The sequence below is a fragment of the Rana temporaria genome, chromosome 11 (genome assembly GCF_905171775.1).
Source record: "Rana temporaria chromosome 11, aRanTem1.1, whole genome shotgun sequence".
NCBI classification, from domain to species: Eukaryota; Metazoa; Chordata; class Amphibia; order Anura; family Ranidae; genus Rana; species Rana temporaria.
In genome coordinates, this window is record NC_053499.1 from 72,793,251 (window position 1) to 72,820,139 (window position 26,889).

Here is a 26,889-nt window from a genome sequence, read left to right on the forward strand (position 1 = left end):
ATGAGGACTTTGAGGCACAGGCTGGAATATTTTGTTCTAGATTGGCAAAAAAACAATACGGTACAGTGGGAAGCTGGATTCTAAGTCTAAAATTCTTTAAAGCTATAACTCATATACCCTGTTTCATTACTAACTTTAATACCAATCAAAAAGATCCCTAATAATAACATTGGCCTATTCTCAAGGAGGACCCTCCTCTAAAGATCATTCTAACACATCTAAAACTACACACTTGGGACAGCGACAAGTAAAAAAATAATAATAAAAAAGAGCCTACAACAGGACTAAAATAAGTTCTTCAGCATTCTCTGTACTATCTTCTGCAGACAGCTTTTGAAAATAGACCAGAGTTTGATCCAAGTTAGGTGGCAGAGTTAGGGTCAAGGTCAGGGTCAAGGGTTGAGGTAAAAAATGAGGATCAGTGTATTTTGGGTAGGATTAATGAAAACATATTTTTTTTAACCACTTGACGACCGTCGATATACGTCGTCAGAATGGCACGGGCAGGCAGATTGGAGTACAGGTACGTCCCTTTAAATCTGCCACCCAGCGGGCGCATGCGTGCCTCGTGTTCCCGGGGGGGCCCGCGATTGCGGTCGGCAAGGGAAAAACAGGGGAATGCCTTTGTAAACAAGGCATTCCCCTATTCTGTCTAGTGACTCTGTCACTGATGACCGTTCCCCCTTTTTGGGAACGTTCATCAGTGACGTATCACATGTAGCCACACCCTTAACAGTAAGAATCGTTCCCTAGGGAACATTTAACCCCTGCAGCGCCACCTAGTGGTTAACCCCTTCACTGCCAGTGTCATTTTTACAGTAATCAGTGCATTTTTATAGCACTTATCTTTGTAAAAATGACAATGGTCCCAAAATGGTGTCAAAAGTGTCCGATGTGTCCGCCATAATGTCGCAGTCATGATAAAAATCGCTAATCGCCGACATAACTAGTAAAACAATATTTTTTTATAAAAATGCCATAAAATAGTCCCGTATTTTGTAGAAGCTATAACTTTTGCGCAGACCAATCAATAAACACTTATTGCGATTTTTTTTTTACCAAAAACATGAAGATGAATACGTATCGGCCTGAACTGTTTAAAAAAAAATATATATATTTTTTTGGGGAATATTTATTATAGTAAAAAATATAGAATTGTTTTCAAAATTGACGCTCTTTTTTTGTTTATAGCGCAAAAATAAAAATCGCAGAGGTGATTAAATACTACCAAAAGAAAGCTCTATTTCTGGGAAAAAAAGGACATAAATTTTGTTTGGGTGCCACGTCGTACGACCACGCAATTGTCAGTTAAAACAATGCAGTGCCGAATCGCATAAAGTGGCCTGGTCATTGACCACCAAAATAGTCCGGGGCTGAAGCTGTTAAAGTAGCAGTGTCAGTTAGTATGTTTTAGGAAGGATGAAAAAACAAAATGCACATGAATGTTTCTGGGCCCTACTATGGGTACAAAACAGCAAATAACATACAAATATACACACACACCTGGCACTTTATTAGGTACACCTGTTCAATTGCTTGAAAACACAAATTGCTAATCAACCACATGGCAGCAACTCAATGCATTTAGGCATCTAGATGTGGTGAAGATGACTTGCTGAAGTTCAAACCGAGCATCAGAATGGGAAAGAAAGGGGACCTAAGTGACTTTATTTCAAATAATTTGTATTGACTTTAATAAAACATACAAAAATTGATCTACGTGTTCTGAGAAAATATTGTGTAAAGCATTGTACATTTTCCATAGTAGCCTCTGTCACAACATAAAGATTAAGGAAAAACATGAATGTAGACCATTTTCCATCACTCCATGACGTTATCTCAAGGTGAAGGCAGAGATGACTCTGAACATGGCATGATTGTTGGTGCCAGATGGGCTGGTCTGAGTATTTCAAAAACTGCTGATCTACTGGGATTTTCATGCTTAACCATCTCTAGGGTTTACAGAGAATGGCCTGAAAAAGAGAAAATATCCAGTGAGCATCAGCTGTGTGGATGAAAATGCCTTGTTGATGTCAGAGGTCAGAGCAGACTGGTTTGAGATGATAGAAAGGCAGCAGTAACTCAAATAACCACTCGTTACAACCAAGGTATGCAGAATACCATCTCTGCAAGCACAACACTTCGAACCTTGAAGCCTATGGGCTACAGCAGCAGCAGAAGACTACACAGGGTGCCACTCCAGTCAGCTAAGAACAGGAAACTGAGGCTACAATCCGCATAGGCTCACCAAAATTGGACAATAGAAGATTGGAAAAACATTGTATGGTCTGATGAGTCTCGATTTCAGCTACAACAATCAGATGGTGGGTCAGAATTTGGCATAAACAACATGAAAGCATGGATCCATCCTGCCTTGTAGCAACGGTTCAGGCTGATGGTGTAATGGTGTGGGGGATATTTTCTTAGCACACTTTGGGCCCCTTGGTACCAATTGAGCATTGTTTAAATGCCACGACTTACCTGATTATAGGGTGACCACATTTCCAAACTGCCATTCAGGGACACACCCCCTCTCTCAAACCTTCCCCAAAAAAAGATGAGGGGGGGTGGGGGTAAAATGTAGTCTTGGGGTTGATGGGGAATTTGGCAGCGGGTTATTTGTCAGGTGAATGTGCCACTTGCCACCCATAGCCCAGAATGTGCCACTTGCCACTAGATGCAGTGCCGCTTGCCACCCATAGCCTGCCACCAGATGCAGTGCTGCTGTCACTCCATTTGCATGAGCCACGTGCGTAGAAGGAGAGGAGTGGCGTCACTATCTGGAGAGTGAAGATCACACCAGTCCCTGCTGCTTGCCGCTGGGTGCCGGAGAAGGAGGAGGTGCCGCGGTGGGTGGGGACAGCAGTGCTGCACTAGGCGCAGGCCTTGCTCCTGGTCTCACTGAGAGTAAATTGTCACTGGTTGCAAGACGCCAGGCAGCGCTGGCCCTAGCAACCAGGTCCAGGAATGTAGTTATTAGTTAGTAGGGGGTGGCTGTTTCCTCTATTTCATTCCGGGATATTGTATTGTCCCAGAATGAAGGTGCCCGGGACCAGGGACAGACATGTCAATTGCGGGACAGTCCCGGGCAATCCGGGACATGTGGGCACCCTACCTGAGTATTGTTGCTGACACTGTCTTTTCCTTTATGACTACAGCGTACCTATCTTCTGATGGCTACTTCCAGCAGGATAATACACCATGTCACAAAGCTCAAATCATTTCAAACTGTTTTCTTGAATATGAAAATGAGTTCACTGGACTCCAATGGCCTCCACAGTCACCAGATGGATGCACAGCCGACAAATCTGCAGCAACTGCGTGATGCTATCATGTCAATATGGACCAAACTCTCTGGGAATGTTTCCAACACTTTGTTGAATCTAAGCCACCAAGAATTAAAGTGATACTAAAGGTTTGTTTTTTGTTTTTAAATAACAAACATGTCATACTGACCTCCACTGTGCAGCTCGTTTTGCACAGAGTGGCCCCAAACATCCTCTTCTGGGTCCCTCGGCAGCTCTCGTGGCTCCTCCCCGCATTAGATAACCATAACGCATTAGATAACTAGGAGAAGCGCTCTCCCGAGGGGGTTACCTTGCAGGCGTCCTCCTGAGTCATTCACTCAGCGTCCATAGATAGTCCATAATAATAATAATAAAAAACAGGAGATATCCATTCCCATTGGCCACCAATTGAAAGCCCAATTTGTTCTGGAAAAAAAAAAATCAAGATACAATCTACTTGGATACACTAAAGCCCTGTACACGCGATCAATCCATCCGATGAGAACGGTCCGGTTAACCGATGAAGCTCACTGATGGTCTGATGTGCCTACACACCATCAGATAAAAAAGCGATCGAGTCCAACGCGGTGACGTAAAACACAACGACGTGCAGAGAAAAATGAAGTTCAATGCTTCCAAGCATGCGTCGACTTGATTCTGAGCATGTGCGGGTTTTTAACCAATGCTTTTGCGTACTAACCATCGATTTTGACCTATCGGTTAGGCGTCCATCGGTTGAATTTTAAAGCAAGTTCTAAATTTTTGTACCAAAGGATAACTGACCGATGAGGCCCACACACGGTCGGTTTGGACCGATGAAACGGACTTTCAGTCCGTTTCCATCAGTTTTGACCGACCGTGTGTACGCGGCCTTAGTTGTAATGATGACACGTGCAGGTTCACTAACACGTCAGGTTTTAGATTTTTTTTTTTACCCTTGTTATGAAGGGGTTAAACTATAGCACAACAGACATTTAAAGGATGCGTTTTGACAAAAAATAATAAATTCAAATTTTTTTTTTCCAGGTAAAAAAATTAGAATTTATTATTTATTGCTGCAGGCGCCAGTGAAGCATTGCATCAATGATGATGCAATGCAGGCCTCCTGCATACCCGTCAGTGTATCTGCTTGCTCATACCTCTGCCAGGAAGGCCAGTCTTTCATAGTACGTTACATGTTACACCTTGAATATGGGTGTAACATGTTATGAAAAGTAAATATTTAAGAAATGTTTTAATTATCAACATATCTGATAAACACAGAAACTTTTAGAATCATGCAAAAGATAATTTTTAGATATTCAAATTTGTACAGTTATGTTTGATGTAAACCCTAACAATGAACAAGACCTAATAACAGCTGTAACAATAAACATCTCCTTTATGCTCACTATTTGTGTTGCTCACGAATATTCGCATTGCGAATATTCGACTCGAATATAGCATATTCGAGAAATCGCGCTATATTTCGAATTTCGCGGTGAATATTCGCAATTCAGAATATTCGCATTTTTTCAATTTGATTTTTAAAACAGATCACATCCTATCGACGTCTAAAAGCATTGCTGGTATGATTAGAGACCCTGGGCCGAGTAGCTAAGCTGAGGCGATCCTTTTATGTTGCCAAATTGAAAAAAAAAAAATTGCGATTTTTCGCTATTGCGAATGCGAAAATTATTGCGAATTTTCGATAACTGTGGTAGGAGAACTCTGATTGTCTCTGATGCAAAAGGGGGGGGGGCTTTGTGTATGTGTATGTTATGAATATTTGTATGTTTGATATTATTATTTTTTGTAAGAAGGAAAAAATTGCGCATACCTTAAAAAAGGGGAGAATACAGCAGCAACTCAAAAATGTTATACAACATAAATTAATACAAGACAGAAAATGGAGTCGCTCTACAAGAATAAAAAATATGTCTAGTGACAAGACATGTGGGCAAATTATAAAATAAGCAAGCGCAAATAACTTGTGAAATACACAGTGAAAAAAATATATAAAGAAATATAGTCCCAATAATAGAAAAATAATCTTTCATAAAAATGTCTTTGATATGTGAAGTGAAAAAAAGTCCAAAGCATGCAGCATGAACGTGTTCAATCTTCAAGGTGTTTGATTGACAAACGGCTGTGACAGATGGATAGAGTAAAGAATCACCACCAATGCAAAACACTTTTTATTTTCTATTGTAAAATATCAAGAATATTCTGAGCCAATCAGAGTGCTCCTTCCGCATTTCCCGAATATTCGCAATTATTTTGTATTGTAAAATATCAAGAATATTCTGAGCCAATCAGAGTGCTCCTTCTGCATTTGCCGAATATTCGCAATTATTTTGTATTGTAAAATATCAAGAATATTCTGAGCCAATCAGAGTGCTCCTTCTGCATTTGCCGAATATTCGCAATTATTTTGTATTGTAAAATATCAAGAATATTCTGAGCCAATCAGAGTGCTCCTTCCGCATTTGCCGAATATTCGCAATTATTTTGTATTGTAAAATATCACGAATATTCTGAGCCAATCAGAGTGCTCCTACAGCATTTGTCGAAATTGCGCAATAAATATCGCATTCGCATGTTGCGATATTTCGATAAAATATCACGAATATTCTGAGCCAATCAGAGCGCTCCTCCAGCATTTCTCGAAATTGCGCAATAAATATCGCATTCGCATGTTGCGATATTTCGATAAAATATCACGAATATTCTGAGCCAATCAGAGTGCTCCTACCGCAGTTATCAAAAAAATCGCAATTATTTTCGCATTCGCAATAGCGAAAAATCGCAATCATTTAATTTCGATAAAATATCACGAATATTCGAATTTAGCGAATATATCTTGAATATTCGAATATATATTCGAGATATATCGCGAAATCGAATATGGCATATTCTGCTCAACACTACTCACTATTGGTCTGTTAGATATTGAATTGAAAGCATTTTGTTACCTGTTTGAAATGTGCAAAATGTTGATATTGTCAGAAATGTAGCATTCTCCTGTGTCCTGTGGGCCATGTGCAGCCTCCATCTGACTTTTTTTGTCGGAAGTCTGACGGACCTAAGATAGAGAACCGTCTGTCCATCGGACTTCTGACGGACTCACGGTGGACTTTTGCATGGTCAAAAGTCCAAACTTGTGTATGAGGCATAATTCTTACCTTGGACTACAGAATCACTGACCTTTACATTGTATAGACCTAAAATTAGGAGTGGTTGGGTAGTTTAGAAAAATAAAACTGAGCACAGCTGATAACATTTTGTCCACAAAATAATCTGTACATTGTTAACCCACAACAGAGCTTAAGATTTGAGTCCATTTTTGTCAGATCAACAGTAGGGAAGAGCCAATGGTTTAGTCCATCATATATAGAAGCAGAATCCCTGACATGTAAGCAAAGGGGCGGGGATAATAATGGTATCACTGCTAAAACATGGCTGCAGGTTTTATTTGGGCAATAACATTGACCAAATATGGTCTTGGCCATTTGAGTTGGTGGATGACGGGCACCCCGATTTGGATTTACAGGGAGCATTTTTTGGGGATTTATATAATTTTATTAAAGGATTTGGTAACATTTGGATGTCTTTACTATGTACCCCTTACTCATTCATGTTGGGAAAGTCGGTATCTGGATTCTCTATTATTTCCAGATGATGAGCTTCCCACCCAAAGACCCCACATTCATTGTGCCAGGTTTACGGGAAGAGGACCTTGTCTTCATTAACATTGGACAAGGTGCTTTTCCTGGGGGGACCCATGTGGCGTATGTGTGGGCTAGTATGATTCAGGAGGGGGAGCAACACCTGTCAACACTTACGGTATGTCCTCCCTTTTCCTGGCCAGACAGCCTGCATGTTTATAGGGGAACCCCCACACTTTCTTTAGTTTATTTTTTGCATGGGGATCCCCCTTAATAAAGAATAATCAAATAATGGTGTTGCGCTCCCACATCAAAATAAAACCTCTGTAGATAAAAAAAAATAACAGTATGTAGAAACATAACACAGGCATACGGACACCGGAAGTGACGCGATCAGGTCTCGAGTTTGCCGCTCGTTTCATTCAATGCAATTCTATTGTAGCGCTCACCAACGAAGGAGCCGCTGGTTATAGATTGGGATGGCGTGTTACCTCTGTGAACGTCTAGGGTAGATGATGAGAGCTTCAGCAAATGGGATGTCCAAACAGCAGGTGTCTTTTCTTGTGCTTTTATTTTACCCAACACGGTAAACAATAAACTTGGGGTAGATAGCAAAGATGGATGAGGAGAAGAAATAGCAGATTCAGGTTCAGCAGTACGGAAGCAGTCCTGCTTCCAACGACACTTTACTTTTGTCACCACTCCACCCGGAGTGGGTTTAGTGTACCTGGACAGGTCTCTCACACCGACCTGGCAGCCAGAGTATCACTCGGAACTTTGAGGAAAACAAGTCTCTGCCACAGACCCTTCCCTAGAACTAGGGATGAGCCGAACACCCCCCCCCCCCCCCCCGTTCGCACCAGAACCTTCAAACAGACCGAACGTTCACGCGAACATTTAGAATTCCATTGACGTCAATGGGACTCAAACGTTCGAATTCAAAAGTGCTCATTTTAAAGCTCAATATGCAAGTTATTGTCGGAAAACATCTTTGAGAACCCGGGTCTTGCCCCAGGGAACATGTATCAATGCAAAGAAAAGTCGATTTTTCTGGAGCAGCGATTTTAATGATGCTTAAAGTAAAAAAAAATGAAAAATTCCTTTAAATATCGTACCTGCTGGGTGTCTATAGTAGTGGCACGTGTTTAGAACTGTCCCTGCACAAAATGAGATTACTGTAAGAAAAACTGTCTGGCCCCTGCAATATGGATGAAAACCACTGAGAAAAATAGCATGGGTTTCTTTAGGTGCAAACTACATAGCACAAGTGCAGTACACACCAAGTAACTTTAGGTGCAAACTACAGAGCACAAGTGCAGTACTGGTACACACAAAGTAACATTAGGTGAAAACTACAGAGCACAAGTGCAGTACACACCAAGTAACTTTAGGTGCAAACTACAGAGCACAAGTGCAGTACTGGTACACACAAAGTAACTTTAGGTGCAAAACTACAGAGCACAAGTGCAGTACTGGTACACACAAAGTAACATTAGGTACAGAGCACAAGTGCAGTGCTGGTAAACACCAAGTAGCTTTAGGTGCAAACTACAGGTACAAACTACAGAGCACAAGTGCAGTACTGGTACACACAAAGTAACTTTAGGTGCAAACTACAGAGCACACGGGCAATAAGCCCGCCTAATTAAAATATGGAACATGTGGGCGTGTTTTATGTCAATGTATTGTGACCCCACATAAATGATGCTTTTTACGAACGGCGCATGCGCCGTCCATGAAAGTATTCCAGTGCGCATGCTCCAAATTAACCCGCAAAAAGCCAATGCTTTTGACGTGAACGTCCCTATTCGCGAACGACTTGTGCAAACGACGTAATCGACATAAAATTCAACGCTGGCCCAACGTCCATACTTAACATTGGCTGCGCCTCATATAACAGGGGTAACTTTACCCAGGAAAAAGCCTAACGTAAACGTATCTAGCCGATTTACATATTCTAGGCGTAAATCAGCGTACACGCCCCTAGCGGCCAGTGTAAATATGTAGTTAAGATACGACGGTCCCGACACATTTGCCGGTGGCTAACGGAAAGCTTCAGATCTCTACTTGCGATCAGAAGCTTTCTGATCATGTGACAGCTGTCACACCTAATCATGGTTGTCACATGATAAGAAACCCTGCCCCGCCTCCTGGCATTTCTAACCCCTTAAAGAGCTGGAAAGTGAAGAGGTTAAAATATAAACCAGACTCAGAGTCTTAAATGCATTATGCTTCGGACCTGTCATTCACTCCAATCTGCTCCGACCAGCAGAAGATTAGCGAACACACTTGCTATGTTGTTTGTATAGATCCACAAATATAGCAGTGTATCCATCTTTCAAATACAAAAAAGCATACCACTAATTTAGGGAAACTGCTAAATACACACTAAAACATAAATAGCTTCCTTTACCTTTGTGCAGTCCTCCTTCACTTACCTCATCCTTCGATTTTGTTTTTAAGTGTCTTTATTTCTTCTGAGAAATCCTCACTTCCTGTTCTTCTGTCTGTAACTACACACCGTAATGCAAGGCTTTCTCCCTGGTGTGGAGAAAGCCTCTTGAGGGGGGAGGGGGCGAGCAGGCAAGTCATGACGCTCTCTACTTTGCAGATAGAGAAAGGAGCTGTGTGTTAGTGCGTGTCCTCACACTCCTGCTCTCCCCCTCCCCCCTCAAGAGGCTTTCTCCACACCAGGGAGAAAGCCTTGCATTACTGTGTGTAGTTACAGACAGAACAGGAAGTGAGGGTTTCTCAGAAGTAAGTGAAGGAGGATTGCACTAAGGTAAAGGAAACTATTTAGGGAAAAAAAAGATTACAAACCCTTTCACATCGCACAAGCTTGTAGACCATAGTAACAAATGGATTGCCATGACAGCAAAACGATAAGCCACAATGTCACTAATGTTTGACCATTGTTCAATTAATCAAGAACTCAAAGTATAGGCTTAGTTGTAGAATAGCTCAACCATATGTATACAATATCTTAAGAGTATTAGTAGTGGGGTTTTCATTATAGGCTATCATATTGAAGATTTCTAGATTTAAAAGTTTATCAGTAAAAAAAAAAGAAAAAAAAAGAAGAGAATAAAAAGCTCTCCAGTTCTCTCTGGTTTTTAGGTTGCTTCTATAACTTCTCTTCCCACTTACTTCATCCAACAACTTTATTGTTAGAGTTATATGATTCCTTGGGGTCCTGCCTCAAGATAAAACCTAGAATATTTTTAAAGCTGAAGAAAAGGAGCATGGAGAATCAGTTTATGCATTTAGTGCATGATATTACATGGCATTTGCACATCTTGTTTAACCGCAAAATAGACCAGTATTAGACCAGTAATGTCAACTGCTTGGAAAAGGAAAATACACAACTCCAATGTGGCATATTCAATAGGGTCTGCGGATCTTAAAACAAGATCTTACAGTCATGTTATAAACACGCTGTATGTGACCTCCAGCTAAAATAATTCTGAAAGACCAAATCACGCTGGAATATTGATTTACCCTGTCCTGCTCGGAAAAGCCAGGGGCCAGATTCAGGTACATCTGCAGCGGCGTAACGTATCGCACTTATGTTACACCGCCGCAAGTTTTACGGGCAAGTGCTTGATTCACAAAGCACTTGCCTGTAAAGTTGCGGCGGCGTAGCGTAAATCCCTCCGGCGCAAAGCCGCCTAATTCAAATGATCCGGGTAGGGGGCGTGGATCATTTAAATTAGGCGCGTTCCCGCGCTGAACGTACTGTGCATGCTCCGTTTTGAAATTTCCTGCCGTGCTTTGTGCAAAATGACGTCGCACCAACATCATTTTTTGAACTTTGACGTGCCTTACATCCTTTCCTATTCACGGACGACTTACGCAAAAAAAAAAATTGGAATTCGACGTGGGAACGACGGCCATACTTTAACATGGCAAGTCTATCTATACGCCACAGAATAGCAGCTTTAACTATACGCCGAGAAAAGCCGACTAGCGACGACGTAAGAGTATGCAACGGCTGCGCGTACCTTCGTGGATCGCCGGAAAAAGCGAATTAGCATACCCGACACGGAAAACGACGCAAACTCCACCCAGCGGGTGCCGAAGTATTGCACCTATGATCCGAAGGCGTACGAAGCCGTACGCCTGTCGGATCGAAGCCAGAAGCCGTCGTATCTTGGTTTGAGGATTCAAACTAAAGATACGACGCGGCAAATTTGAAAGTACGCCGGAGTATCAGTAGATACTCCGGCGTACTTCTTCTGTGAATCTGGCCCTAGGTGTTTAAATTCAGCAAATATGAAGATGAAGATCCAAACCCCTCTTTTAGTGTTGGTAGATATCCATCTTTAACAGCTCCTGAAGTGAAGAGCAAGGTCTCGTTCACACCATGTGCAGTAATGTCAGTTTTTCTGCACGCATTCTGCAAAGGCACAAAGAAAACAATTGTCCCCTATGTGCCCTGTTCCCACGGCAACACTAGTATAATCTGCAGAATTTTTTTGAGCAAGAGTCTAATGTGTATAAAACTCACTGAAACGTGTGTGAAAACTGATGTAAACTCGTGTCTCTGCAAGTGAATTCTGTGCATTGTTTCCATCAGTTTTTCTGCATGTATGGTGTGAATGAGGCCTGATTTATCTCCCAATCCATGGCAGTCAATCGAAAGAGAAAGAGCAAAAGATCAACAGTGTTCCACTAATTGCAATTGTAGACATCTGTATGCTTGTATATGGTGGTCATGCAACTGTTTACTATTAACAAAACAACCAATCAAGGAGACCTTTACTAGGTATAGCCTATTGCACTATCTGGCAGGTTGCTTTTTCTTTTTTACTATTTGACAGATTCTATGGCGGATCACAGCCTCTTGGTGCTCTTGAAAATAGGTAGCTAAAACACATATGTGTGATGGATACGAGGAATGACTGTGCATAAGAGAGATATACAGTACATCAGAGCCACATTTCAAAAAGCCGAACTTTCTTTCCACAAGAGATCCTATGCTCAGTGAACAAGGAGTTTTGCGGCACCATTGGTTAGGAAGGGGTGTATTTTGGAGATGTTGCAGAGCTTGAGGTGGCAAGCTTTAGACATTGAATGGATGTGGGGCTGAAAGAAGAGTTTAAGTTCCAGGATTACACCTAGCACCTTGGCATGTGGGGATGGGTTAATAGTTGAGCCATCGATCTTGACAGAGAAGTCAGGGGAAGGGGCACGTGGGGGAGGAAATATTAAGAGCTTGGTTATGGCTAGATTGAGTTTGAGGAAGTGGTGTAACATCCAGGCTGATATGTCTTTTAGTAAATTGGTGATGCGTGTGGAGGCTGATGGAGTGAGTTGAAGGGTAGATAGATAGATTTGGGTGTCATCAGTGTAGAAACGGTACTGGAAGCCATGGGATGCTATAAAATGAAAAATACTAAAGATACTGGGAACCATAGTGTGATAGGTACTTAATAGTACCACTAGTTACTCATCCACTCACTAACCAATGAAAGTGGGGCTCTGTGGCAATGACCAGCATATGAAAAAACTGAATTGTACGAAGAAAAGGGGTACAGTCAAAAGTATCCCAAAGGTCTAGTCTAAAAAAAAATACAAAAATGTATTATGTATAGTATAAAAAAAATAGTTTAATAAACCTCCACCTTCCACCATCTAAAAAAGACAACCTTGTGTACACCAAATAGACATCTAGACACCATGCATGCATCCAGATTTCCAAACAAAATAACATCAGCCATATAAATTATGGAATAGGGGAATAATGTGGAAATTCCACCAATGGCTGGCTATGACCCTAAAAATCTATTGGCAATCTGGAAACAAGGAGAACCCCCTAGGTGGGACTTTAAATGGCAACTAAGGATGGGCCGCCCCCCCCCCCCCCCCCATTTGGTTTGCACCAGAACTTGCCGAACAGGCAAGAAATGTGTTCGAACACGCAAACAATCGTTAAAGTCTATGGGACACAAACATGAAAAATCAAAAGTGCTAATTTTAAAGGCTTATATGCATGGTATTGTCTTACAAATTGTGTGGGGACCGGGTCCTGCCCCAGGGGACATGTATCAGTGAAAAAAAAAGTTTTAAAAATGGGCGTTTTTTGTGAGCAGTGATTTTAATATCGCTTAAAGTGAAACAAAAATCCATACCAGACCCTTATCTGAGCACGCAACATGGCAGGGCGCAGGAAAAGAGGGGGGATGAGAGAGCGCCAGGCTACATGCCCTCAACATGGGGAGGATGCTTTGGGGGACTGTGTTGATGGGGACAAAAGCCTAATCCCCACAACCCTTGCCTGGTGGTTGTGGGGGTCTGCGGGCGGGGGGCTTAACGGAATCTGAAAGCCCCCTTTAACAAGGGGACCCCCAGATCTCAGCACAGACCCCCAAAGCACCCTCCCCATGTTGAGGGCATGTGGCCTGGTACGGTTCAGGAGGGGGGGGTGCTCTCTCATCCCCCCCTCTGCTGCATGCTCGGATAAGGGTCTGGTATGGATTTTTGGGGGGACCCCTACGCCATTGTTTTTGTTTCACTTTAAGCATTATTTAAATCACTGCGCCCATTTTTTAAACTTTTTTTTCATTAATACATGTCCCCTGGGGCAGGACCCCGGTCCCCAAAAATTTTTTTGACAATAACTTGCATATAACCCTTTAAAATTAGCCCTTTTGGTTTCTCATGTTAGTGTCCCATAGACTTTAACGGGGTTCCGCGGCTTTCGAATTTTCCCCCGAACTCAGCATATTGCTCTGTGTTCGCCAGAACACCTGAACAACCAATGTTTGGCCCAAACTTATGCTCGGGCTGAGCCGTTCACCCATTTCTAATGACAACAGCGCTCCAAAGTATATTAAAATGTATATTTATCGAAAAATAGTGATCAAACATGTGATGATAATTAAAACATTGATGGATCAGATATATCCATCGGTGGATGTTAATTGCTTGTGGGGATGTAACCATTTCTGCATTTATGGTGGCATTGCCCAAAGATTAAAGTTTTCTGGGAGGAGATAGCCCCTTGGATTATGAAAATGCCACTTAGACCTATAGAATTCTGTTCATTAAATTTTCTTTTTCATGGGATGCCATCATCTGCTAAGTTTTAGAGAAGCGTTACTCCCCATTTTCTAAATGCAGCCAAAATATTGATACCTAGATTTTGGAAACAGTCTGGATGTCCCACTATAATGGATTGGAAGAGGGGGGTAGAAAAAATGGAAGCAGAGAGATGAATACATACCGTTAAAGACCAACAGAATACATTTAAAGATACATGGGCAGGATGGCTGTATTGCTCCTCAAAAATAGGGGTGGATAAAACCGTTTTGGGGGCAATGCTGCATTATGGATCAGATAGTCTGTGGGATTCATCTGGTGAGGGGTAATTGGGAGGAGGTGTTTTTTCTTTCCTTTTTTCCTCCTCTGGGAGGCACAATGGAGAGATGATTGATGTCATTAAAGGAAAAGGATAAGTTATAATAGTAAATTAGGCACGGGATGGGCAACACTCAGAGCTTTTTTTCTCAGAAAATAGGTGCAGGAACTCAACCACGACCCGTTCAGATTCAGAAACAGTAGGAGGGTCTTAAAGGGGCATTAAATACCAGAATTGCATTACATACAGAGTGCAGAGTTCAGGGGGTTACAAAACTGTCACTTGTAAACACAGAAACCAGACTTCTGTGTTTACAAGTGATTGTGGTGAGCAGGCACCAAAGGATCTGAGCCAGAGGTGGTGGAACTGAGTTCCCCCAAGTTCCCTCTGAAAAAAAGCCCTGGCAACACTTAATGGAATCACATAAAGAAGGGTAGATTGAAATGAAAGGTGGAGAGGTATAACAATGAAATAGTAGAGTGAGATTATATTGAATTAAAACACTAAACATAATAGGACACGGAAATAGTAATTTGAAATTATAATTTTTTTTTTGTATTGTTGGTTGTTTGACACACATAATAGGACGCTGCAAAGCCCCCTTCTTAATGATACTTGTAAAGAAAAAAGGAAGTTTAAGCTGCGCCTTTAACCCGGACTCAGTGTGAACAATAGTCCATATATTAATATATTGTTGTTGTTCCTCAATAAGAGATTTGTTAGTGAGGAGAGTCTATGTCCATCACATTATTGCATGGAGCTATTACACGTGAGAAACTTCAATCACCACCGTGAAACACTTCAATCTTCAGTGAGAGCCCACCACCATAATCTCAAGCCGCTTACCAGATACACTGAAATAGAAAGCAGTCGGCTATGACCTAGCCGCGGCCTTTGGGGAGACAACCCTCTCCCTGGATACGGATCAGCCACTTGTTCCAGCACACGTAATGGTACACCACCATTCGATCATATATAGAAATAGCAGGACATAGTGTAATTCCGCCAGGAAAGATTTATTAAAACCAATACAGTATAAAAGAAGTATTCACATTGTTGTAGTACAAAGCGAGCGTGTAAAAATTAGTTGCCGGCCGGCAAACATATGGAGCGGAGCCCTTCCTCCAGAACGCGATGACGTCACCGCATGTCCTCCCAGACGCGCTTCGTCATTGGACGTTGTCAATGGACGTAATCCCATTGACAACATCCAATGACGAAACGCGTCTGGGAGGACGTGCAGGGAATAGCTAAAGAGACTACGGCTGATTCCTCTAGCTGAAGAGACTACAACTACCCTGTGGAAAAAAAATATTACTTAAAAAATCAAGAATTAAATATGTAAAAACTTTTTTTTGCATTGATACATGTCCCCTGGGGCAGGACCCAGGTCCCCAAACACTTTTTATAACAATAACTTGCATATAAGCCTTTAAAATTAGCACTTTAGATATCTCCCATAGACTTCTCCAGGGTGTTCTGCGGCTTTTCGAATTTGCTGCGAACACCCCAAATTGTTCGTTGTTCAGCGAACAGGCAATGTTCGAGTCGAACATGAGTTCGACTCGAACTCGAAGCTCATCCCTAGTGGTATAGGTTATAGTGTCTAGGCACTGTATGGTGAATATCTCCACTGATAATTAAAGCGACATGTTCACCAACTCGCACCGAAAACGTGCGAATGGTGTGGCCCACGTACTGCTTGCCACATGGGCACGTAAAAAGATATACCACATATTTAGTGCCACATGTGCAAAAACGTTTAATTGGATAGGATTTGCCAGTGATAGTAGAACTAAATTCTAAAACTTTACCTTTCCCAAGTACATTGTACTTGCAAACTGTACATCTCTTACAGGGATGGTAACCCACAAGTTGATAGAAAAAAGAGGGCCTAACAGGGGGGATTAATGATATTAGGGTCGATCCTACTCTGAAGGATGGGTGCGCCCCTAAAAACCACCTTGGCCTGATCGGGTAAAACAGTATTCAGCACACGGTCATTCTTCAAAATCCCCCAGTGTTTGGTCATGATGGCTTTCACTTTTTTATGTTGCATGGAAAAAGAGTTAAGCATGGCCCACTTGAAACTCTCATCACGCTCCTGTTTTAGTTTATCTCTAATAAGGAACTCCTATCAACTTTTAACGTGCACCTTAGATCATGTTCAAGGTCCACAGGATTGTAGCCTTTGTCAATGAATCTTTGATTGAGAACATTGGCTTGGTTCTTGAAGATCTCCACGTCAGAACAGTTTCTTCGTAATCTCAGAAACGGACTACGTGGAACAGACTTTAACCAAGACTGGTGGTGACAACTGATAATGGGAATAAATCCATTGCGATCTGTTTTTTTAAAAAGAAGTCTGAAATAAAAACTGATGGTTAACGATACTAATTTCTAAATCCAAAAATTGAAATTGCTCTTTACCAGCCATGTGGGTGAGAGAAATCCCACTGTCGTTATCATTTAGATGTGTCATAAAGATCTCTAAAGACGCCAAACTGCCATCCCAAAGGAGGAGGATGTCGTCTATGTACCTGGCCCAGAACACCAATGATGGGGTGTCATAGGTATAGACAACATCCTCCTCCCACTTGGCCATGAAAAGGTTGGCAAGGCTTGGGGCAAATTTAGCCACACCACGTAGTTGTAAATAAAATTGGTCGTTAAACCAAAAGTAACTATGTCTCGTAGCAAATGATGTTGTACAAAATCCTTGAATGTAGATCTATACTAGTAACATGCTTTGTTTTGTATATGATCAGCTGAAGAAATAGATGGATGCGGCACCCTGATGCTGCTTAATTGTGAAACATGTTGGTGACCAGCCCTATCTCCGTCTAATAACTCTGAAATCAGCACTCTATAAGGACAAATGATTTTATCATTGTATTTTAAGTTTATTAAATACATTTTGTATTTTTTCATAAAACTTTCGTGTTTTCTATGCTCACCTATTAATAGACACACTATCTCCATAAGGTCCTAATTATTCTGAGTTGGTTAATACCCGGCCAGTTTATTCCCCCACCTTCTGTATATGGAAATAATGAAGGTAAATTGGGTATCTGGCGCTCCAGGAGGCAACGCCCTTAGTTTGTAGTAATGTACATTTGATTAGTCAGTCTTTAGGTAAAAACCAAGTTGAACCTCGGTAAGGGGGTGATTTAAAAAGAGGCAGCCATCCTCAAAGTGTGTCCAGCAACTCTGCAAAACATATAAAAAAAAACAGGGGGGGGGTGGCGCCTCTCTAAGTGTAGTATTAAAACAGAAAACAAAAAATTCTGCGCTATCAATAGTAAGCAATAAAAATGAGATTGCTTGAGATGCATTTCCTGGTTCAGGTTAATCCCATACCGATGCTCAAGATGCATTTCCTGGTTCAGGTTAATCCCATACTGAGGCTTGAGATGCATTTCCCGGTTCAGGTTAATCCCATACCAAGGCTTGAGATGCATTTCCTGGTTCAGGTTGATTCCATACTGAGGCTTAAGTTGCATTTCCTGGTTTAGGTTAATTCCAAACCGAGGCTTGAGATGCATTTTCTGGTTCAGGTTAATCCCATACCGAGGCTTGAGATGCATTTCCGGCAGTCATATATGCTTACCAGGAAGTACAGGAATTCGGTATTTGCTAATGCTATTCATATTGATGCTGATCTTACAGGTTGCACATCCATATACACACTTACATGTTTTATAGGATTTATATTTGCATTCAATTAGTCCTGCGGCCAAATAGAGTGACTTTTTTACAGGAAATTACCTTTGAGGGGCAGACACCTGGGGGATGGTTTCCTGGTCATGGGGTCATTCTGCCTTTATATCTGTGGAGGGTAGCGGTGAGGGATCACCCCAGACGATGCACTATTTGATGCGAAACGCGCCGGGTGACTCCACTGTTGCCACTTTGTACATTTGAAAGCACTGATCACCTTTTATAATGTAAGGCCCCATACACACGATAGAATTTATCCGCGAATACGGTCCAGCGGACCGTTTCCGCGGATAAATCCTCTCATGGATTTCGGCGGATTTTCATGCGATGGTGTGTACACACCATCGCATTGAAATCCGCGCCGAAATCCTCTTGCGATGACATGTCGCGCCGTCGCCGCAATTATGACGCGGCGACGTGCGCGACGCTGTCATATAAGGAATTCCACGCATGCGTCAAATCATTACGACGCATGTGGGGGATCCCTTCGGACGGATGGATTCGGTGAGTCTGTACAGACCAGCGGATCCATCCGTGGGATCCGATTCCAGCAGATAGATATTCTGTGCATGTCGACAAATATTTATCTGCTGGAATTCGGAAATATCCGCCGGAGTGTACACACCATAGAATCTATCCGCTGAAACCCATTCGATGGGATTTATCTGCGGATAGATTCTGTGGTGTGTACGGGGCCTTAGTGTTTTTACCTACATTAAACATTGGTACCTTTCAGTATTACGCTATGTGCCTTTCTCTTCTTCTCCTACATCTCTACATATTGGTTTAAATGTTGGCCCAGACTGTTTACCACTGGAAGCAACCTGATTCGATCCCTGGGTTCCTCTCTGATTGACGTGCGAGACGTCTCCGTGAGATTTGCAGCCGATGATCCAGGCCTGAGCGTGGTTTATACCCTGCTTTACTGACCCTCTGGGCATATGTCCATTAGGGTACAGTATCTTTGGTAAGCCTTCCTTCTTTTTAACACTTTAAGGACTGGAGTACCGTGTCTATTCTGGAAATTGTCCAACTATTTTCCTTCAAATATTTCCATATACAGTTGTGTTCATAAGTTTACATACCCTGGCAGAATTTATGATTTCTTGGCCGTTTTTCAGAGAATATGAATGATAACACAAAAACTTTTCTTTCACTCATGGTTAGTGTTTGGCTGAGCCTATACAGAGGAACTTCAACCCCTGGTTGAGTGGTGCACAGAAAACAACCTAATACAACAAAAACCAAGGAGATAATAGTGGACTACAGAAGATCCAGGAGGACCACTTGTTGCCTCCTGCACATAAATACAGAAGAGGAGACTGTGAAACACAGCAAATTGCTGGGAGTTTAAGTAACTGAGGAATTGCCATGGTCCCTCAATACCTCACATCTGGTGATGAAGGTGCAACAGAGGCTGTTCTTTCTTTGGAGACATATCAGGTCAGACTTCCATTAAAGTGGTTGTAAACCCACTGTTAACACTTGCACCTACAGGTAAGCCTAGATTAAGGCTTAGGCCCCATACACACGATAGAATCCATGCGCTGATATTTATCCGCGGATCGGTTTCAGCAGATCGGCGGATTTATCTGTTGGTCCGCTGGCACGTACACACTAGCGTATAAAAATCCCCGCGAACCAGAACGTATGCAACGTAAACCACGTAAGACGTCACTATAAAGGGGAAGACCAAAGTCAACGGCGCCGCCCTCTGTTCCGCTTTTCTAGTTCCGTGTTACAGCGTGCTAGTGAAGGTTTGGTTAGAGCCGATTCGTGCTTTTCAGTCTCCGCGTTTTGACAGGTGGTATTCTTTGGTTCAGTGCGTGTGCTTGCGGGTTTGCAGTTGGCATTCGGGCACAGGCTTTCAGCACGTTTCCGCATACTGTGCGCTCGTATCTGTGTGTCATGCGGGCTTAGCAGGTTGTGCTGGATTTGGGGGTGCTTTCTGTTGGAGTGTGTTCTTGACTGACCAGCCGGCCGGTTTGAATCCATGATGGAGCAGCATCGTCGATTCTCGCGAATTGGTGGTGTTTATGGGTTTGCTTATGGACAGGCTCAGCGAATCAGTTGTTTGGGCAGGAACACTGGGAGGAGGCGTTTCTGGACCAAGAATTGGTTGCGCCAGCGTGACCATTTTTCTCATATGCCTCTGCTTAGGGAACTTCAGGAGAATAATCCTGATGATTTTAGGAATTTTCTCCGCATGACGGACCCCGTATTCAACCGTCTGCTGGAACTTCTGTCCCCCTATATCACGAGGCAGGACACTGTGATGCGCGAAGCCATCACGGCCGAGCAGAGGCTTATTGCCACGTTGCGGTACCTGGCGACTGGGAGGAGCCTGCAGGACCTCAAGTTCTCGACAGGCATCTCTCCCCAGGCGCTTGGGGTCATCATACCGGAGACGTGTACTGCCATCATACATGTTCTGCAGGAGGAGTATATTAAGGTAAGTTCCCAAATTTTAACATCACAATGTTTTTTTTTTAAATGTGTGCGAAAGTCTAATATGTTTTTATTCCCTAATAACCATGAGATTGTAATCTGCTGTGTGTGGGATGTTCCCTTTTCTCCCCATGCATGTTGTTAACCTTTACATGTTTTTTTTTGGGCCTACCTGCATATTTTGTCCTTACCCACCATAAACCTGTCCAGCATGCTTTCCTAGGCCCAAACCCACCTAGCCAATTTTTTATTTTTGGCTAATCAATTGTAGCTCTGCCCCCCCCTCCTCCCCCCCGAAATTAGTTTATTGCTCTATCATCAGAGGGATGTGGAGTCTGATAATTAAGTGTGCCTATATTGTTTTAACTAAATACTCACTTCACAATGATTGTATGAAATTAGAATCCTGTTGTTGAAATTGCACAATGATGGTTTTTGTATTGTGATTGCAATGTTTATCTGATAAATTAATAATATTTTTTCTTTTGTTTGTCCCCACAGCTACCCTCCACACCACAGGAATGGCAGTCTGTGGCTTCCCAATTTGCCCAGCGTTGTGATTTTCCGAACTGCGGTGGAGCAATAGATGGGAAGCACGTCCGCATTGTGCCCCCACCCCACTCGGGGTCCTACTATTTTAACTACAAGGGTTTTCATAGTATCGTGTTGATGGCGGTGGTGTCGGCACAGTATGAGTTTCTCTATGTGGACGTGGGGAAGAATGGCCGGCTGTCAGATGGGGGAGTGTTCTCACGGACTGAATTCTACGATCGTCTCCAAACTGGTGATCTGGCATTGCCACCAGATGAAGATAATGTAGAAGGACTTCCGTTTGTGTTCCTAGCGGACGAAGCTTTCGGGCTTGGACCTCACCTAATGCGGCCTTTTCCCATAGGACTCTCACCTACGAGAGGAGGGTGTTCAATTATCGGTTGTCCAGAGCTCGGAGGGTAGTCGAGAATGCCTTTGGGATTCTCACCAACCGGTTCCGCCTGTTCCTGACAGCTATACATCTGGCGGAATATAAATTGAACACCGTTGTATTTGCCTGATGCATTTTGCACAACTTTTTACACAGGCATTCCCAGACGTACCTACCCGACAGAGTTTCTGAGGCAAGACTACTCTCAGATCCTCTCCCTGGTCTGGACACTGGTCGCGCTGGCATTGGCACCCAATCTGCTCCTGAGGTACGCGACAAATATGTTGAGTACTTCATGGGTCGGGGGGCCATTGCTATGCCAAATGATATTTCTTTCTAATTCGGCCCCCAAAAGAAAGGAATATTCACAGAACTAATAAATAATTAGACCATTGGACTTTATACAGTTGTTTGTCATTACTGCTTTTTCTCTTTTTATCTGTCTTCCTGGTTTGCACCAAAAATAGTGCACTTCTAGTGCCAAATGTAGGGTTCAGGTTTTAGTAAATAAACACAATTCAACATTATTCACTCATCTCCAAACTGGGTATCCAGCATATAAAAGAAGAAAGCCACTCATTGATTGGATTTTGGAAAAGCTTTTTTTTATTTTGAGCTTTTTCATTTTCCTTGATTACTCAAAATATTTTTAGGAACAAACATGTCAACTTTGATTTTTTGCAAGGCTTTTATTTTTTGGTATATTTTTTATTTGTATAATTTTTTTATTTTTTACAATCATTATTCTCATAAATTTTTGTTGTTCACCAACAATGTATTACAATTGTAACATTTTTCACACAAATAGAATATTTCACAAATGTAAACTTAACAGATTTTTTTGGGGTTAATTTTTGAAACCAATATTTTTAAAAAAAAATTATTTTTTACAAGCAAATTTTTTTATTGTTTTGGTATTATTGCACAAATCTTGGTAACATTTATTTGACATATTTCTCACCCAATTTTTTTAGGGAAACTTAGAATATTTTGAAATGTTTATTATAAAAAATCTTCTATTTTCGCCAATTTTCGCTAATTTTTATTTTAAATTTTTTTTAAAATTTTTAAAATTATTTTTAATATTTTTTGTTTTATTTTTAAAATTATTTTTAATATTTTTTTTTAAATTATTTTTTCATCGAAAAAATTGGTTACATTTGTGTTCTAGATTTGTTACCAATTTTTGCATTTTTTAATTTTTGTTGTTTATATAATTTTTATTTTTTTTTAATGATTTTTCTGGCTTGTTGATTTAAGCCTTTTTTTTTTTTTAAAACCTAGAAAATGTAAAACAAATATAAAAGACAAATGTGTCACTTTTACATCACAGTCATGGTGTGAGTTCACACCTGAACACGCCAAAATTTGAAGATGCACACATTCAGTGCAAATCGCCAAATGTCAGTTCTACAAGATAGAAACACCGACAAAGGGCGACATGTGCTATCTGCCATCATGAGTGATCAATGTCTGTGTTATGTGGGAGCAAACCCATCCTCAAAAACTACTTGAGAATCGAGGAGGGGTTTGTACCCACAAAGCACAGATAATCAATATTCTGTGATGGCAGATAGCACATGTTGCCACACTGTGTGTGCATCTTCAAATTTTGGCGTATTGCTGAGTCCCAAAATAAAACTGGTTGGGGGATGGGCGGGTGGGGGGGGTGTTCAGTCTTTGACCCGGCCCATCATGTCAATGATGTTTTTATAGTTCTGTTCTATACCGATAATTTTTTGGCGCATAGTTTCCAGCTCGGTGCAGCACTCTAAAAAGTATGATTTTACATTCTGTTCCATGAGAAGCAGTCTTTGTCGCATATTGTCCATCTCACTGCTGCACTCCATCACTTGCTGGATAATTATTCCAGCACTTGCGGCTGAAAAATGATGAACAACATCTTCATCCCCTACAAAATGAAGCCAAAAAATAAAAAAATTAGAAAAAGCCTATCTACATCTATATAGGGTTGCCACCTCATCCCTTTAAACCAGAACACATATTAATTTAACAGGTTCTGTGGCTGATTAAGGTGGTAATTAAACTCATCTGGTGCCATATCAGCATTACACTAGCCACAGAACATGTGTAATCCATATGTGTTTGTGATTAAAGGGATGAGGTGGCAAGCCTATCTACATCTGTTTTTCCATATAAAGCTGGTGTGACACTGACCTGATGGTGTGCTCCTTCCAACCTCCACATCTTCGCCATCTTGAATAACTCCTCCTTCTTGCACCACTTGCCCCTCATCCTCCACGACTCCTCCTTCTTCATCTTCCATCAATCCACCATCTTGTAAATTGCAAAAATCCTCTTCATCAAATTCCCCTTCCTCATCCAGAAGTACAAGATCCAAAATGACTCCATCCTCCTCTCTTCCTTGCACATCCTCCTCCTCCTCCACATCCTCCTCTCTTCCTTGCACATCCTCCTCCTCCTCCACATCCTCCTCTCTTCCTTGCACATCCTCCTCCTCCTCCACATCCTCCTCTCTTCCTTGCACATCCTCCTCCACATCCTCCTCTCTTCCTTCCACATCCTCCTCCTCCTCCACATGGCGAGATCTTCGATGTTGGCCTTGTCTGGCCCTCTCAGCCTCCTCAAACTGCAGGCGTCTTCTTTCCCCTAAATAAACAAAGAAAAAAAGGTATACTCATCAACACACAGATATTGTAGAGCAGAAATCGCATACATTGCTTTATTAAGGAAGAGGCTTTTTTTTTTGGCTAAATTGGGTCTTCTCCCCCCCCACTCAAAAATTTGGGATGACTTCTATGGCAAGCTCTGATTCGGTCCCTTTTTAGCGAAGTGACACACATGGATGTCCCCCCCTTAAAATTTTTAACACGGAGACCATACAAATTTTAATCTAATATTTTGGTGGAGACACAGGTGCTCTGGATTACAGATATGAAAACACCAGCTTAGTAGCACTGTTGGCATTACACAATCTTGGATTTGCATTTTCCACAACTATATTTGTACCCAATGTTTAGAAACCATGTTTTTGGCCAGAGAGGCATGTCCAGGTGTTTTGTTCCTGGGCCAACATCGTATTTGGGAGAAAGAAGCTGATGTGAACGATGTTTACTATTAACAGTCGTTGCCCAAGCAAAATGTTTGTGAAAAACACCTTCTATTTCAACATGAGCTCAGAAGTACAACCAGGCCAAGGAGACAGATGTAGAAATGTACCTGACCAAGCTTAAAATCTTAAAAGGTTTCCCCCCCCCCCAACTAATATAAATAACTTACTTTTCTTTAATATTTTTTTGATCTTCTTGTACTGATGTGGCTCCCTCAGTTTCAAATCGGACCACCGCTTCCGTAGCTGCTCCTTGGACCTGGTGATCCCAAACATTCTCTTCGTTCTTCTTGCCACCTTCTCCATAATTTTCCCCTTTCTGTGGTTGGGGGTCTTGTATGGCCCATATTGGCCATCATAGTCCTTCCTCCGCATTATATCCACAAGCTCAATCATTTCCTCAAAAGCCATATTAGTGGCCTTATACCGTTTTGGCCGGGATCGGGACGTTCCTGCCTCTGTCCCCTCACTTCTGGCCTGAGAGCTCCGTGCATGCTCGCCTGACATCGCCATCTTTCCTTCCCACAGAGATTAGGGGCGTGGAAAACAGGAAATGTCCCGTCATGGGCGGGTACGAGGGCGGCGGTTCATGCATACGCGGAGTGTAGAGAATGAATAAGACATAATTACGTAGGTTACGCGGAGATTATTCGCTCGTTTCACAGAAGTTACATAGTTCACGCCATATTTTTTGAGTTAACATTGATTAGGGGGCATGGCAAAGGTGACGAAGGCGGGGTGTCACGCATACGCGGAGTGTATAAAAGGGAACCTACGTGGTTACGTACGTTACGCGGAGATTATTTCAAGGTGCTTCACGAGGAGCTAGAGATAATAAGGTAAGAAATTTGGAACATGGGATCAGCAGAGGCCTAAAAACTATAGAGCCATGGGATTGGGGTTTGGTCTGTTGTTTGCACCCTTTTAACGCTACTTATGTTTCTTGTGTCCCCAAAACGGTATTTCCTTCTCACAATGCTTTCACACATCACTTAAATCTACATGTGAAGAATGCTCTACGTATTTGTAGTTTTTGCAAGGTGTATTGTGATCATGCAAGTATTGTTCTGTGTTGGTTGGCCAGAGGTTATTATGAAGTGTATTTATATGTCAGGAATGATGAGGGGCATGCTAGGTACACATGAAATAGTGCCTTGAGGAATGGTCAAAATATCAAAAATGGAGGATGGTTAGAGATGACACGTATTTACCAAACTTTATTCCAAAATGGTCTGCATGTGAAATAATTGTTGGTCACAAAAATGGGGCAGAGCTGGGCAGCATTTTAGCTGCAGGAGACACTGTGTTTGCATAGTACTTTATAAATCTGGGGCCACATATTATTACAATGTGAATGCTGTGCATTTTTTAATGCTTATTTTTTTTTTTTTTACAGTGTGTTAATTTTGTGTTTTGAAAAAAAACATTAAATAAATAAATGGACCAGATTGTGGGCCAAGAAGCTATAAGTAGCCTTATTGCTAAGTATCGTGAGACGCCCCTACTTTGGGATAGCAGACACCCCCTGTATTAAAATCGGGCGCGACGAAGGACAGCACTTGCTGAGATTGCAACATATATGCAGACATGGGTTCCCGGCTGCACAGGCCACATAATCAAGAACAAAATGAACAACCTGAGGGCCGCATTCCGCACCAAAAGAAAACAACTACGGGAGCAACAATCAGGAGCAGCAGCAAGCGAGTCCACGGAGCCCAGTCTGTGGTACTACCAGGAGCTGGAGTTTTTGGGGGATCAAATGGATGGCCGGCGATCAATGTCAAGCCTTCCTTCCAGACAGCAGTGCAGCAGACCTTCCACGGATCACCGTAGACAGGAGGAGAACAGTGAGGGGCTGGCTGGCATGCATCCAAATCTTCGACTGACCACTTCTTCTGAGGTAGAGTATTTTCTACCAAATTTTTGTGCTGCTAATTATGGTTTAATTATTGAGTTGATATTGTAATCCCAAAAGAAAAAATGGCCGAGAAAAGTCGGGGGCATAAAAATAGGGGTCCTGGATGACAAGTGCAGGGATCAGAAGGAGAGTAGATTCAAGATTAAAGTAAGATAAAACAAACCAGTCTAGAGCATGAAAATGTGTGTGATTTGCTGGTGTCAAATTGTAAAACATGTCACTTTTTTTGCCACAGGAAGAAGTGACCAGCCAGGATTTGACAGCTACTGAGGCCGAGATGCATTCCAGCCAGGAGGAAGGGGTCATTGGCAGCCAGGAGGAGGAGGCCGGGCCAAGCACAAGTCAGGAGGGCCCCAGGCCCAGGGCTAGCACAAGCACGCATGTCCCTCCCCCCCAGGTCAGGCAAGCAGGCCTAATGAGGCGCAGGAGGGAAGTTGAGGATAGGAGCCTAGAGATGATCAGAGAGGCGAGCGCCATAATGAGGGCCCCCCTGACC